Source organism: Anolis carolinensis, chromosome 1, assembly GCF_035594765.1.
Source record: "Anolis carolinensis isolate JA03-04 chromosome 1, rAnoCar3.1.pri, whole genome shotgun sequence".
Lineage (NCBI taxonomy): Eukaryota > Metazoa > Chordata > Lepidosauria > Squamata > Dactyloidae > Anolis > Anolis carolinensis.
This window is the reverse complement of record NC_085841.1, coordinates 262587259-262597051: the sequence shown is the minus strand read 5'-3', so window position 1 is coordinate 262597051 and position 9793 is coordinate 262587259. Positions and strand designations below refer to the sequence as shown.

At 42.4% G+C, this 9793-nt stretch overlaps 1 long non-coding RNA gene and 1 other non-coding gene across 2 annotated transcripts; both read left to right on the top strand.

Moving 5' to 3' along the window:
- The first annotated feature begins 846 nt into the window (after positions 1 to 846).
- LOC134295357 (uncharacterized) lies at positions 847 to 7957 on the top strand. The gene is made up of 2 exons (XR_010001901.1): positions 847 to 948; positions 4099 to 7957. It is a non-coding gene; the product is annotated as an uncharacterized LOC134295357 (long non-coding RNA).
- mir210 (microRNA mir-210) lies at positions 3931 to 4026 on the top strand. Its single transcript, NR_129921.1, has one exon. It is a non-coding gene; the product is annotated as a microRNA mir-210 (primary transcript).
- Positions 7958 to 9793: the final 1836 nt, after the last annotated feature.

The window sequence follows — 9793 nt, the reverse complement described above, 5'->3', positions numbered from 1 at the left end:
GGTGCTGCTATGGGTCCTCCACCTCGTTGAGAGCTCGGAAAGACAAGATGCAGACAAGAGAAGGATGATAATGATGGCAGGCGTCTCTCTCTCTCTCTACCCCGCGTCGGGGTCTCCGGGAGCTTTTGAGGACAACCGCGAGCGGGCGCGCGCGCACTCCAGCTGCAAAAACGCGCAGCTGCAAAAACGCAAAAAGCAAAGCAGCTCGAGAGGCGCGCGCGCCCGCCCCGCCCGCCCCGCCGTCCCGGCGCGCGCCGCTTGGGACCCGTCCTTCTGTTGCTTCTGCGCTTGCTACGTGCGCATTGACACTGTCCTCATGGCAAAGGCCCGGGCTGGGTTATACCACCGACAGCCCCGAGAAAGGGGGGGGGGAGGAGAGCAGAGAGAAAGAGGATGGGGAGGAGGAGGAGAAGGAAGAAGCCAACCCGGGTCGGGCCCTACCAATGCGAAGTGCCACCAACTTCTCTCCAAGAGCGGCCGCGTTCCTGGAAAGGAGCCTGCCTCAATGGAGGCAACCATTGGGTCTGGAGGGAGGGGGGGTGTTGTGAGTGAGTGACTGAGTGAAAGAGAGAGGCGGCGTTGACGCTTGGGCAAGTACAGTTGGTTCCTCCCTAAAAGTAAGGACGTGCAGAACCGAACGCGCCGCACCCCGCGCTGTAACTCGCGGGGAAGGGAAGGCGGGAGCTGGCTCGGGGAAGGATGCGGGCGCGGATTGGCTGAGGCGCCGCGGGGCGTGGCCAGCCAGGAGCCGGGCGCGGCTGCCATTGGAGGAGACGCGGCGTGGCGTCACAATCCTTGATTTTCATGAAAGTCAGGGCGGGGCGGGCGGAGCAAGCGAAAGGGAAGGCAGGTTGCGAGGCGGCGGGAGCAACGTGGGTTGCTGCTCCTTGGCTTCCTTGAAACTGGAGCGGAGTGGGAAGGAGGACGCAGGCCGGGAAAAGTTGGCAGGTAAGCAGCGAACTCGGGTCCCGGGCGCTTGCAGGGTTGGGGTGCAATTGTGCGGAAAGTATTCGTGGAAACCAGGATATGTTGTCGAAGGTTTTCATGGCCGGAATCACAGGGTTGTTGTGAGTTTTCCGGGCTGTATGGCCATGTTCCAGAAGCATTCTCTCCTGACGTTTCTCCCGCACAGATGTGGGCGAAACGTCAGGAGAGAATGCTTCTGGAACATGGCCATACAGCCCGGAAAACTCACAACAAAACCAGGGTAGTGAGTATAGCTCTTTGAGTCTGGGTTAAAAACGCTTCGCCAAGTTGTTTCTCCCACCAAGGAAAAAAATTGAAAAAAAAATCCATAGAATTGCTGAGAGCCTTTCAACACAGCTCTACATCCCAGAATATCAAGGCAAAAATCCCATATTATCTGCTTTGAACTGGAATATATGGCAGAATGGACTCAGATAACTCAGTTCATATTGTGGGATTTTCTGCCTTGATATTTTGGAATATAGTTCTGTGTGGAAGGGCCCCGAGGCTGCATCTACATCAGGCATGGGCAAACTTGGTCCCTCCGGGTGTTTTGGACTTCAACTCCCACAATTCCTAACAGTCTACCGGCTACTTAGTTAAGGAACAGGGCATGGGATGAAAGTGCAGTACTGTGCCATTGATTGCAGACCGACGTTCTCAAAGGCTTGAAATATGGAATTCCAGGAGTTTTTGTTTTCACACTCTTGAGCAGAGAAGGCGAAAGACCTTGCAAAACTACAACTTTCAGGATCCCATAGCATTGAGTCACAGCTACTAAAGTGGTGGCAAACTGCATTAATTCTACACTGCCGGTGCACTCTAGATTTTTGGGTCTTCTTCCACCCCCTCCCTCGCCTTCTGAAACCACTTCAGATCCCAGGACCAGGAACAAATAGTTTCACTTTTCTTTCCGGAAAAGTTACCCAGTTTCTTGAAAGCCAGGATTTGAATTTCAAAGAGTTCCATTAAAGGGGTGAAGACTTCCCATACCCTTTCTTTTAACAAAGAAAAAGCTGCCGGAAATGATAGTGAAAGCTAACACCTCCCAACAAAGGATTCCCCCAAGCAGGAGGCAGCGAGACCTTGAAGCTGCAAGGCCATTCAGTGCTAATCAAGGTGGTCAATTGTAACATTCACACCTGCCTCAAACAGACAAAAGTTCTTTCTCCCACCCTGAACATTATTCCGCAGGGGTTTAATATACCTTGTTTCCAACAGACCCCACAACCTCTGAGGATGCCTGCCATAGATGTAGGCGAAGCGTCAGGAGAGAATGCTTCTGGAACATGGCCACACATCCCAGAAAACTCATAGCAGCCAAAAGTGAAAGCTGCCCTAAAAACCCCAGAGAAATGTATTGTTTTGCTTTTCAAGGAAACCCCTACATGACCAAGGAAGCAGTTTCCCAGTACAGTAGAGTCTCACTTATCCAAGGTAAACGGGCCGGCAGAAGCTTGGATAAGCGAATATCTTGGATAATAAGGAGGGATTAAGGAAAAGCCTATTAAACATCAAATTAGGTTATGATTTTACAAATTAAGCGCCAAAACATCATGTTCTACAACAAATTTGACAGAAAAAGTAGTTCAATAGACAGAAATGTTATGTTGTAATAACTGCATTTACGAATTTAGCACCAAAATATCACGATACTGTATATTGAAAACATTGACTACAAAAATGGCTTGTAAAATCCAGAACCTTGGATAAACTAGGCTTGGATAAGTGAGACTCTACTGTATTAAAAAAAATTGAGAATTCTGGTATTCAGTTTAGTTGGAGGATGGATTGTTCTCCAGGTAAAAACAGAACTTTTTCTCCTTGGGAGAATTCCTCCAGAGGCATCACTTGCCATCTTTTTAAAATAATAATAATATAGTTTATTTGGCCCAAGACAGGGTACAACAAATTCAAAAAAATGAACATTACTAAATTTCATAAACACACACAGACATATGAAAACTTATACCAAACACAACTACAGAATTGACATATACTGGCAATATAATGCAAATCAAAACTTATGATTGAAAGTTGGCTGGATTGGCCTGCCCGAAGAGATGGGTCTTAAATTGCGTTTTAAATCTCAACACAATTTAGAGCAGTGGGTGGTCTCAGACTGTACTAAAGATCTGGCAAAGGGTGTAGAATTATTGCAGTTCAACACCACGTCAACTGCCATGACTGAGTGAGAGAGAGTCATGGAATTTAGTTTTACAGGCCTCTTTTTACCTTCTGTGCCAAATAAGTGCTGGTTGCTTCACCAAACTACAAATCCCAGGGTTCCACAGCATGGAGCCCTGGCAGTCAAAGCGGTGTCAAACTCCTACGGATGCCTCCCCAGTTTGATTTGCCCTTTCTATACTGAGGAAGTGGGTGGAGAGAGTTATCTGTGAAAGGAAGCAAAAGGTGGATCAGGGGAGCATTTCAACAGAATTGTAGGGAGAAGTAGTTTTGAAAAAAAAATACTCGAGAGGATGCAGTGCTGTGTGTTGTAGGAAGTTGAGGTCTACATCCATGTTACCTAAGTCCTAATGGGCCCTGCGGGATGCTGAAAGAGCAGGGCTATTTAACGTAGTGGTCGAAATGTAGGGACAAATCCAAAAGATGGTGTATTGTTTTATCTTTGTATGCGCCCTTCTATACTGCCATATAATGCAGTTTGAAACTGCATTACATGGTCAGTGTAGACTCATATAAGCATGAGTCTGCTCTGACCATATAGCAGTGTAGATGGGGCCTTAATTGTGCCTTGCTTTGAGCTGTGAGGAGAGGTGGGCAGCGAATAAATTATTATTATTATTATTATTATTATTATTATTATTATTATTATGGCTCATTGAATGACAGTGGGGACTCTGCTGCTGACTTGTCCCTTGTGTGTTTCAGGTCCTGGGTGGGGGCATGGGTGGGATGTCTGTTTGGGGCACCACAGAACCGCCAAGCCCATCTGAGTGGGGTCCAGTTCTCCAGGAGCAGATGAGCCACTGACTAACGCACATTGTGCTTCTCGTGTCCCCACTGTGCGTGTGACAGCGGCTAACCTGCTTTTCGGACTTCGTCGTTTGTTCCTTCCTTCCTTTGCGGCGTCTCCTCCCGTTACCTCGGGGCCCCCCTTCCTCCCCCCAGAAGCAGCAGCAGCGACATCGATGCGTCCCGTCCCGTTTGAGGGCAGCAGGAGGAGAAAGGACCTCCTGTAAGACCCGAACATCAGCTACCAGCAAGTTGGCACGTCCGTGATGACTGCAGAAAAGCAGAGTTGACATCTGCGTGTGCGCTTCCCCCTTGAGGATGTGTGGAAGACATGGGCTTAAGTTTTAAGTCGGCTTTTGTTTTGTTTTTCACTGGGAGAAAGGGAAGGGGCTGTTATTAGCCAAGGCCTGCTTGGAGCATTGCTTCTGAATTTCTTCCGCAAGACCAGTCGGGTGACATTGATAAGTGAAAAGGCCCCAAGATCTCTCTGGGAAGATTGTAAATGTATGCCAACCGAGCCAAGGAATTGCACATCTTTTCCAGCTCCCCTGCTTTGCTTTCCAAAAATCCAAAACAGTGGAGCTTGTACTAAATAATAATAAAACATTCAGCCTCCTATATTAGAATAGGGTTGCAAATGAGTGGCTGAGACTTTGTATGTTGACAGACGAAAAATAGAGGAACTGCCAACATTTTGAGTATCAGTTTCAGCCATTCTTTATTTTATTTTATTTTTTAAAAAGCAAACAAAGCCAAAGCTTCCAGTACTTCTTTTTCCCACAGTTGCAAATCACATGACAGTGTACTCTCCCTAAAAGCAAGGGATATAAAAATGCCCTCTGATCTTAGATTTTACCTCTATCATTTAAAGCATGCTTGAGCCTCTCTCCTGCTGATGTTGCACATATTCAAAAGATATGAATGCAGATTGCAAAATGCTATCTTGAAACCAATTGATAGCCACGGAATGTAGACTTCCACTGCTTTTCAGTCTTCCTAAATTTTTTGTGTTACAGGAAGAAATGCTTAACTCTTGCTTGCATTCATTAGCATCAGTGGGAGATGATTGTGAAGTGGTAATTCATGTTCTGAAATGCATGTGTCACTTTGGCCTTAGAGATACACAGAAAGCGATTAGATTGTGGAAAACAATTAGATTAGGATAAAATAATTTTTCTTGTTCTTAATTGTATACATAGTTGTTATTTCCATTATTTTATTTATTATATCCTGTTCTAATCTTGTTTAGATGCAAAGTTAAAACATTTCCAAACTCTCTAGGTTTTGTGCACTTTCATTTGTTATGTTGAGAACCTCTCATTACGTCATAATGTTATATACTCCTTATTCTATTCATTCCATCCTCCTAACGGTCCTAGTAAATGGTCAGGGTGTTTTTGCTTTCCAGGTGAAAAACTGAATTTAAGAACCTGATTTTGCCCATCTCCACCAAGCCACCAAAAGACTAAACAGGAATTTAAATGTGAATTCTTCAAGGTAGCCATACAACCCAGTCAAGTTCATTGGATCAGTCATAGAATAATAGAATCGTAGAGTTGGAAGAGACCTCACGTGCCATCCAGTCCAACCCCCTGCAAGAAGCAGGAAAATCTCATTCAAAGTACCCCCGACAGGTGGTCAAATGATTGTATTTCCACAGTCACACTGACTCTTCAGAAATGTTCAGGAAGGCATGGTTGAAGGTGTAGGTATTGACAACAATGTTGCATGTAAACATTAAGAGCAGATGTAGTGTGTGTATAGTTATGATACACACACACACACACACACACACACACACACACATATATATATATATATATATATATGACGGTCAGGAGTGCTTTACTACTAGTTTAGGCTGCCAACTGTGACTCTTCTTAGAATTTGAGGACCTAAAGATGATGGTAACCTCAAGGTTGGACTTCTGTAATGCACTGTACATTGGGTTACCTCTGTCCCAAGTTTGGAAACTCCAACTAGTTTAGAATACGGCAGCCAGGTTGGTTACTAGAACATCTAGAAGTGAGCATATTACACCCATATTAAAGTCACTTCACTGACTGCCAATTAGTTTCCAGGCAAAGTACAAAGTGTTGGTTTTGACCTTTAAAGCCTTACATGATTTGAGTCCAGGTTACCTACAGGATCTCCTACATAATACATCCTGTAGGACACTTAGGTCCTTCAGTGGGTGGCTACTCCAGCCACAACCTAACTGGTGACTGTCAACCAGAGGCCACCCCAAGACTGAAACAATCTGCCAGAAAAGATCCAACAGCTAAACGAGGTTTCAGAATTTAAAACGCAATTGAAGATCCATCTTTCCAGCAGGCCTACCCAGTCAACTCTTAATTATAAGTTTTGACTTGCATTCGATTGACAGTATATGTCAATTCTGTAGCTGTGTTTGGTATAAAATTTCATATATATGTGTGTGTGTGTTTAAATATTAAAATTTGTAATGTATTGTATTTTTATGTTCATGTTTTTGAATTCGTTGTACCCTGCCTCGAGCCATCAGGAGAGGCAGGTAATAAATAAAATGTATTATTATTATACACACGCATATACATATATTACCCTGTGTTGATGCAACCAGAAGAAAATTCTGTTTAAAATAGGACATTGAAATCTATACCTGCCTGTGGTCATATGATGCTAAAGATATATAGCGCATGTAGAATGCATATTGCCTATATATACCTTACTTACATTTATCTGGTGGGATTTTAAAATCACAACAAGACCTTGGTTGGCAAAGCAGTTTTACTTTAACCTTTAACTTTTACTTTAAAGCAGTGTTGACAAGTCTTCCTGGATTATTCTGTGTGAGCCAGAGCACGCTTCAGCCCCAAGCAACCTTCCAATGCAGCTTTAAGCTTCTGCAGCTCACTGCAGTCCAGCCGGGTCTTTTTCCATCAGAGAAGTGGCCCACATCTTGCTGCTCTTAATGGCTGACTCAGCTATGGATGCCATCACTTGACTACTACAAGATCCCTTACATGTGTGAATGAGGTAACATGCAGAATACTTTTTGTATCTTGTAGTTTTCAAATAAATCAACACACAAATTTAGCAGTTAGTGATCAAGTGATATATCTGCTAATATTAACTACTTTACGATAGTGATGAAATTTGAATGAATGTATATGGCATCCCTGAACATATAAGAAAACAAACGTTATATTTTAAAGTACCTTTTTTAAACACTCAAAATGTAGTATAATATAAAACACATATGAGATAATGTAAAGAAACATATTACACAAAAGTACCTAAACTACTGAAACACACCAAACAAACTAAACTGATTAACAAAAAAGAATCTAAAATCTACAAATTATAACCATAAAAATAAAGACAAGAGCATAAAAGTGGAAAAGTAGGGCATGGCTTCCAACCACCCAGTTTCTGATAATGTCTCTTTCTTGTCCAACTTCCTCTTGTTAAACATTGCTATCATTCTACGTATCTCTCATACCAAGATGACCTAAACTTCCACTTACATTTAATATCTGTTAGTCATAAAAACAAGTTTGCGGTGACCTACCTCAATGGCCTCTTAAACATGACAAAAGATAGTAAAACATGTATGTGTAATTCTTCATTTGTGGGAAATATTTCCCATCAGCGTATTTCCAGGAATGTTTGTGCTTATGTGTAAAGTGGAATAATCTGGTATATCTTTGCAGCAAAGCAAAATGAGGGAAGTTGTAAATCACAGCAGTACTTAAAGATTGTGTATTTAAAAAACACTGGAAGCTAGGGAAATGGGTGGACTGGATTTCAAACAAAAACGTTCATAGTACAAAGATGTAGGATGATAGAATAGAAAGAAGTAGCTGCTTTGAGTTTTGTGGAAAGAAATACAATTAATGATTCAGTGTTTGAAATCAAAATATTATTTTCTTAGAAAGTATGTGTATGAAAATTATGTATGTGTAAGAGTAAGATGAAAATCTATTTGCGATTTTGTTACTTCCCTGAATCAATAAATATTTTGCAATACAAACTGTGTACTTATTACTTCTGGAAAAATGTAACTCCTAAAGCATGATATTTTGTTTTATTATGTTTGTAAACTTTATTTTGTCAGCTTTGCTGGCTGAAAATGAGATTTCAAGATACTGATTTCAACATCTATCTTTTCAACTGAACACCCAAGTTGCTGAGTTTGCCTTCCCTTTTAAATAAAGTGTTGAGTTGCCATTTTGGAGCCCCCGGTGGTACAGTGGGTTGAACTGCTGAGCTGCTGAACTTGCTGACTGAAAGGTTGGCGGTTTGAATCCGGGGAGCGGAGTGAGCTCCCTCTATTAGCCCCAGCTTCTGCCAACCTAGTAGTTCGAAAACATGCAAATGTGAGTAGTACCGCTTCTGCGGGAAGGTACCGGTAACAGTGCTCCATGCAGTCGTGCTGGCCAGATGACCTAGGAGGTGTCTACGGACAATGCCGGCTCTTCGGCTTAGAAATGGAGATGAGCACCAACCCCCAGAGTCGGACACGACTAGACTTAATGTCAGGGGAAAACCTTTACCTGAGATGCCATTTAGCAGATAATGACCAACAAGCGATACTAATAAATAAAAACTTTATTTATTGACTGCCCTGTCTCCCCAAGGAGACTCAGGGCAGCTTACACACATACCAAAAGGCAAACATTCAATGCCACAATATTAATAGTTAGTGCTGTGAACATCTCAGTAAAACTATACAATGCAAATTTCTACTCTAAATATTAAAAAATCTACAGAGCCAAATAGCTTAATTGTTCTGATTATTTTAAAAAGCAGCTCTCCAGTTTGCACAAGGACATCCGGGTATAAAAGTCAAAAATCCTTTTGATCAGTATTTAGCACTGAGATGAAAAGCAATAAGACCTACCAACAAATACAGTCAACCTTTGGATATTGGAGTACTAGCAATTTAAATAAAGCAGGAAGATTCTTAATGGAGTTACTCAATGATGGCAATAGCCTTAATAATACCTTGATATGGTAGAAGACCTAACACAGTTCATAGTTTATTACGTATTATCTTGTTTCTTTTGTCTTTATGGAGAAGTCCAATGTTGGTCTGTTCAAGGCAAAGGAAACGCCCTGCTGCACCAGATTTGGAGTATGCCAGCAGGATCTTACCAAAGTGCGAATAGCATTTGGGGTTGAGAGCTGAAAAGCACACGTTACTTTCATGAGTGCTAGCAGAGGCTTACATAATGCCGCCTCTTAAAATCAGTTGGCAGGAAATTCCTCTGGGAGAGAGAGAAAATTCACTCATCCAGAAGCAACCAGAGTCTTCTGATATAGAACAAGAACCACTAAAAAAATAATAAGGCAAGTTCCAAATGCTATCTTCCTGCTAGTAATGTTTTGCACAGAGATTGGGGTCTTCTATCCTTACGGGTTTGTTATGTTTTTTAAAAAATGAAACTGAAATTCATTTGCGTGATGCTACTTAAGTAACAATTCGCTTGCGGGGTGTATGTGTAAGATTGTATTGACACAAGGTAGAGGCATAGGTAATAAAGGTTTGTATTGTATGGCTGATTAGATTTGCTGATTAAAATTTTCCTACAGAGATTGCTTGCAAGCTGCTTTCCTCTTGTTTGCGAAAACAGCCCCTCCTACTGCCTTCGTATGTTTGAGGAATACATCACCTGGAAAGTCTTTGCCATTAAGAGGCCTCTGCCCTTAGTTTCGAATTCATTTAACGGGCAGTTTGTCAGAATAGCAGGCCTAAGAAAGGCAGTTTCTTTCAAGAATCCAGCATATCAGGAACTGGCACACGTTCTGTTACCATTACAGAATAAACAGAATGGCAGAATGTCTCCATGGCTCATTTGAGTAGAGA